General features: G+C 55.4%; 1 non-coding gene across 1 annotated transcript; it reads left to right on the forward strand.

The window, feature by feature from the left end:
• The first annotated feature begins 6,029 nt into the window (after positions 1–6,029).
• Positions 6,030–6,101, forward strand: TRNAC-GCA (transfer RNA cysteine (anticodon GCA)). Its single transcript has one exon. It is a non-coding gene; the product is annotated as a tRNA-Cys (tRNA).

A 6,101-nucleotide genomic window follows, 5' to 3' on the forward strand; every position in this document is an offset into this window, starting at 1 on the left:
ATTGCAGGCGGCGTCTCCTGAGGACAAGGGGAAAGCCGGTGCTGCGCGCTCGCCTGCCCTCCCTCCCCGCCGCTGCCCGGAGCTCTGGACTCCGAGGAATCCAGGTCAGGACGCGCCGCCGTCTTGGAACTGCCGCTGGCCAGGAGGCGCCCGGCGCCAGGCTCCAAAGATTGGGTGGGTGGCCTCGGGCTACGGGTTCCGTCTGCATTCGGTCCTGGGGGCTCTCGGGATGCGAGAGGCGGACTCGGCTCCCCGCTGCTGGTCGGAAAGCTCTCTGAAAATCACCTCCATCGGCGCGCGAGGATAAATATGCGCGGCTAGTCATGCCGTGATAGGGTGACGTTGGGTTTTGGAGGCTTGGAGATTGGCTTTTTGATTTGGCTTTCTCCTGCAGCTTAATGGGCAAAGCTCTCGGCTCGCCCAGAAACCAGACCCTCCGCGCGTCCCCTCCGCGCGCGGCGAGGCCGAGACGAGTCCCGCGGTGACGGCGTGCTAGGGGGAGAGCCGGCGCGCTCCCAGCCCCGGGAAAGCCCCGGCGACGCAGACTGCAAGTCCGGGGTCCTCGGAGCCGCCAGAGCACGCTGGGCCGCTCGCCTTCCTGCCCCTCCCGGCAGGGATCCCCTTGCTGCGGGCGGCCGGGACTCCGGGCCTCTCCAGGGCTTTAGTCCGAGCCCGCGCCCGAGTCGGGGTTTCCCGGGGGTCTACCGAGGCGTGCTCCCTGCTCCTTAAACCGCTGCCGAGGGACCCCTCCCCAGGCCCCCTGCTCCGGCCCTAGCCCTCGCCCTCCGGATGCGCTACCCCAAGGCTCCCTGAAAGCTGGTAGCCCACGAGCCCGGCGGGCGGGCGGCGGCGGCGGACTGACATGCCCCGGACGCGGCTGCGGCCGGCGGGCAGCCCGCTGGGGCGATGAGCCGCTGCGGCCAGTGAGGAGCCCGGCGGCGGGGGCATCGCGCACCTTTCTCACACCCCCCCTCACTTGCCCACCCCGCCCGAGAGACCGAGAGGAAACGGTGAGTGAAGGGCTGAGCCTCCTGCCCTTCCCCCTCAACCGGCGGCAGAGGCCGGGGAGGCAGAGGTCGGGCGGGGGCGGCGGGGGGTGGTGGTGGTGGAGGGGGTGGGTTTGGGGATGTCCCCGTGAGGGTTCCGGCTTGTGAATAACGGTGCTAATTAAGTTCCTTCTCGAGATCGTTCACGTGAACTGCTTTCCTGCGGGTCTAGTGTCAGAAGAGGTGGCTGGGGAGGGTGCCCCGGAAAGTGCACTGGGATGCAGGCGGTGCTGGGAGGTGGGGTGGGGGGCGTTCTGGCGGACTGAGTGCCTCCTGGGAGGTGCGAGGGTGGGTGGGTGGGTGGGGGGGCGGTGCAGAGATGCCTGGGCTGGTCGCGGGTTTGTCGGGTTACGGACGGGTGCGCATTAGGGAGGCTGAGCGCCGTGTTGCGTGCCGGATGCGTGTATGCATGTGTGTGCCTGGGCTGTGCCAACGAGTGTTGTGCTCCGGCGGTGGCGAGCGCCTGTGGGGTTTGGGGGCTGCGAGGGGAGCGCGTTACCCACTCGGCGCGCGCCCGCGTGTACTCACTCACGCCCGCGCGCACCCCAACCTCGGGACTCCGCCGCCGCGGGTCGGGAACTGCAGCCCCGGCGCACCAGCCCGCGGCGGCCAAGGGGGCGGGGAGAAGGAGGGTTTCTCCCGGCCGGTGTTCTCCTGTCCGCGGTGGTCGGGGCGGGCCGGGGCCAGGTGGAGAGACGCGAAGTGTGTAACTATGCCCCCTCCCCGCCCCACCCCCACCCCCGCTCGCCCACACACCCCTCACCGCCGCCACCACACACAAGCACACACGCACACAGCCACAGGCCTTCATTCAGAGGCTGGCCCGCTCCTGGAAGACCCTGCCTGACCTGCCCCGAGGACCCGGGCCACTGGGGAGACGAAGAAAGCGATATGTTTCGCTTTTTCCCCCTCCTCTTTATTCGCTGTGTTGTATTTTTAACCGTGGAGGGAGAGGGTGGGGGTTAAATAGAACAAACGCCTTTAATGCAGTGCTATAAATTTACCCGCTCCCTGCCCGCCTGCCTGCCGCCTGTCTCTCTCTCCCTGTCTCTCCTTGTCCGTCTGTCTTTCTCAGTCTGGCGCGCGCTCTCTCTGTCTGTCTTCGGCTCTGTCCCCTGGTGACTAAAAAACAAACCCCGAACGTTCGGTTGTTCGGACTCCTGGGCAGAAAGATTGAAACTGGGGTAGTTTATGAAAAGGGCAGGCCGCAGCTGGGAGCAGGGCTGCGCGCTCTAGAGTGGCCGAGAAACACCCCACGCGGAGGGAGCTGTGGGTACGTGATAGGAGCACATCCGGCCTGCTGGTGGGGGCCGCGTGGCGACCTGGTGACTCGCAGCCGTGTGTGATTAATCTTCCGCAGCTGTTGTGCCCCGTCCACTTGAGCTGAGCTCTTGTTTACCTCGATTTTCAAATATAGCTGCTGCAACCTGCTTCTCCCTGACGGAGGGAGATCCGCTCAGGTCCTCCCTCCCGCCGGCCCTCCTTCCTGCGGGCCTTTTGGGGGCCGAGTTTGAGAGGAACCCGCGCCTTCCTGCCTTGCCCCTCTCCACGCGAGCAGGGTTGAGGGTCAGAGCTGGGGGTAGCTGTGGTCTCCCAACCCCTCACCGCCATCCGCAATTCCCCTTTGCAGTTTGCACATACAAGTCCACGCCACAGTTGCCTGTTCCTTTAAATAAAATATAGATATGGGGTTGAGAAGAAGCAGGTGGGACCTAAATTTGATTGAAGTGGTACTCAGACTTCATGAAGATGGGAAGGCTGTTTAGGTGGTTTCCTCTACCTGGAAATGCTTTCTTGCTCTTCCAACACTTCGTCCTTGTTTAACGTACGCCTGTTTATTTTTCTGTCCTTAGTTCATTGGTGACTTTCTCAAGGAAGCTTTCCCTACCTTCCCTAAGCCAGATTATTTTACACTCCTAACTTGAACCTATTATTTTGAAGTAATTTAAAGATGCACGTTCAATTTATTTATGTGATTGAGTAAGACCAGTCACGCCCCTGGACAGCAAGCTGCATGAAGGGAGGAAAGAGAGCTGGTGTTTATTCACCTTGTACCCCCAGGACCTGGCAGTGTGTCTGACATAGAGAAGCTACTCCATCAGTGCTGGGTGAATGAATGGAACTAGGAGGAATAAGGTACCTCTCCTCTGATCTCTAGTTTGGCATCTCTTGCAGAAGGGCTACAGTCCTTCCCAGTGGTAAAGAACCCATCTGCCAATGCAGGAGACGAGAGAAGATGCAGGTTTGATCCCTGGGTTGGGAAGATCCCCTAGAGAAGGGCATGGCAGTCCCCTCCAGTACTCTTGCCTGGAGACTCCCATGGACAGAGGAGCCTGGCGGGCTACAGTCTATGGGGTCACAAAGAGTTGGACACGGCTGAAGCGACTGAGCATGCATGCACGCATGGCCCCGCAGAGCCTCCTGGTCAGAGAAGGAAGCATAGGGCCAGCAAACTGACCCTGTAAAAAACACGCCCTTCCCATGGACTTCTCCCTGGGCTGGGACCCTGAAGCCAAGGGAGTGTCCTCCTGATCCAGCCCTGCCCTGTCCCTGTGCAAGGTGGCTCCTTGTACAGTCCCTGGCGTAGTTAGCGGTATTGTCCATGGGTAGTCACTGTGGGCATTGTTCCTCAGCCTAGCTGGTCCAGTCACTCACTGCCGACAATCTGGATTTGGAGGAATGTGTCACACAGCTTCTCTTTAAGCTACCAAGTTTGGCTCAAAAGAGAAAATCACTCCCTTTGCACTCAAGCCTGGTTGCTTTGCTTGGAAGTTCAAACATTTGATGAGTTTCAGAAATATATTTGACTCCAAAAAAGAAAGGTTTCATTGATTCAATCAATCAGTTATTTGTTCAATAAATATTCAACAATCCCCTTGGCCAAGTATTTGCTGGGTACAGAGGCAAATAAAATAGAATGTTTCCTTTCCTCTTAAACACACACTCATCCCAGCAGGAATAACCAACTAGTGAACACACAATTACCATTTAAACTGATTCCTGTCTGTGAAGGCTGCATCCCAGGTGCGGTGAAAATGTAGGAAGATCACGTCTCTAAGGGGTCTTAAGGAGAACTTCTAGGGATAGCTGATCCCAGAAAGACAGGCTAGGGAGGAGCTGGCTTTGGTGAAACTAGGGAGAGGAATGGTGGGAGAGAAAGGTCTTTGAGTGAAAGGCAGGCTCTGTCCATGGGATTTCCCAGGACACAATACTGGAGTGGGTTGCCATTTCCTACTCCAGGGGATCTTCCCTACCCAGAGATTGAACCTGCATCAGTCTCCTGCATTGCAGGCAGATTCTTTATTGCTGCGTGGTCAGGGAAGCCCTGAAGGGATCAGTATGCAAAGGCCTAAAGCGGACAAGAGCTCATTCAAGGGTAAAGTTCAGAGAGATGAGTTTAGAGGAGTTCAAGGTGCCAGATCTTGAAGGACTTGTGCTTCATGCTAAGGTTTTCCACTGAGTTTCCGGTGGGGACTTGGGAAGGTTTTCAGTACTGAAGTGCAGGGTCAGATTTGCATTTTAGATAGTGCATCAAGACCAGAATGTAGCGAGAGGAAGTAGGGGACTGTTGCAGAACCCTTGTGCACGGCCATCCTGCTGGCCTATGAAGGAGGGCTAGGGGGTTCCTCTTTCTGTTTTAGCATACAAACCAGAGCTGTCCTTCTAGGCAGGAATTTCCCTATTTTCTTTAATGAGATTGGTTTGTGTTCAGTCGTCTCTTTGTTTTTTGGATGGGCACTCTAAACCCAACACTGGGTAGACCACCTCAAGAGAAAGGAAAAATGGCTCCAGCATGTCTAAGATACTCTTCCCAGTCAGCTAAGCTGCCCAGCAAGGTGGACCCCTAAAGATCTGAGATCTCTGGAGCCTGGGGAAGGTCTTGAGTAGGAAGGTGAGGGATAAGAAGGATTGCGATCCATAGAGACTATTGAACAAGACATCTAGATAGGAAAAATCACATGTATATATACACTTTTATAATATGAAGAGTAAATAGAGGCTGATTCCTGAATCAAGTTTATTTAGATGTGGTATACAGGGTCATGTCTACTAAGAAAACAGCTCTTGGAATGGGTCAGGTAGCATTTACTGTCTTGATGTCTGAATGACAAATAGTGCTTTCCTGGTTGTGTACAGGAACGCTGGGTCATGTTGGGACTGGGTCCGGAAGTGGGTCTGGAAACTGTATTCCTGCCCAGGCTTCCACATGGCAGTTTCCAAATCACTTGAGAGGAGAAGATGTCCAGGTCACACACCACTTTGTTCATCCTAGAGACTGAATCAAATAATGTGAGCTTGCACACTCTTCCTTTGCACCCTGATCTCCCAACTTTGTTCTCCATCCTTACTTGTCACTGGTCTCACAATTTTAAAAAGCTCTCCCTTCCCTTCCTGCCCGGTGTCCCTTCTGCCCTGCTTCCATCAGCTTGCCCTGAGCTCTTTCCTTTTGAGCATTAAATCCCCTCCATCTAATTGTAAGCATGCTTAACATCCTGGCAAGAATATCCCTTTGTTCACTTCCTCCCCTGTCATTTTCTCTTCCCATCTTGCTTTCCACACACTCTTGAAATTTTAGAGTAGACATCTGTTTCTATTTCCCCATCACTCATTCATTCACTTATCCCTTGCTTTCTCATTTTTTCCTACCTTCTGCCCAACTCTCACTCACCAAGGACTTCTCATTCCCCCAAACATAATAACTTATTCCTGATTTCTCCCAACCCCCATCAGAAAAGATGGATCATTAGCTCCGTGGAACTTTCCCCTCTTGACTTCTATCACACAGAACTCTCCAGGTTCCACTAACTCTCTAGGTGGGCCCTCTTTCACTTCATCTCCAAGATCCTCTCCTCCCTCACAGTTTTCTCCCACAGGTTTGCTATTGCACCTCAGGCTGCAAAAATTACAGCCACTGTGTGTGATAAAGTGCTCCGTTAAGATGGACAAGGCATTAAATTTGTACTGTAAGATATTCTGGGGGCTTCCCTGGTAGCTCAGTTGGTAAAGAATCTGCCTGCAGTGCAGGAGACCCAGGTTCAATCCCTGGTTTGGGAA

The sequence above is a fragment of the Capricornis sumatraensis genome, chromosome 2 (assembly GCF_032405125.1).
Source record: "Capricornis sumatraensis isolate serow.1 chromosome 2, serow.2, whole genome shotgun sequence".
NCBI classification, from domain to species: Eukaryota; Metazoa; Chordata; class Mammalia; order Artiodactyla; family Bovidae; genus Capricornis; species Capricornis sumatraensis.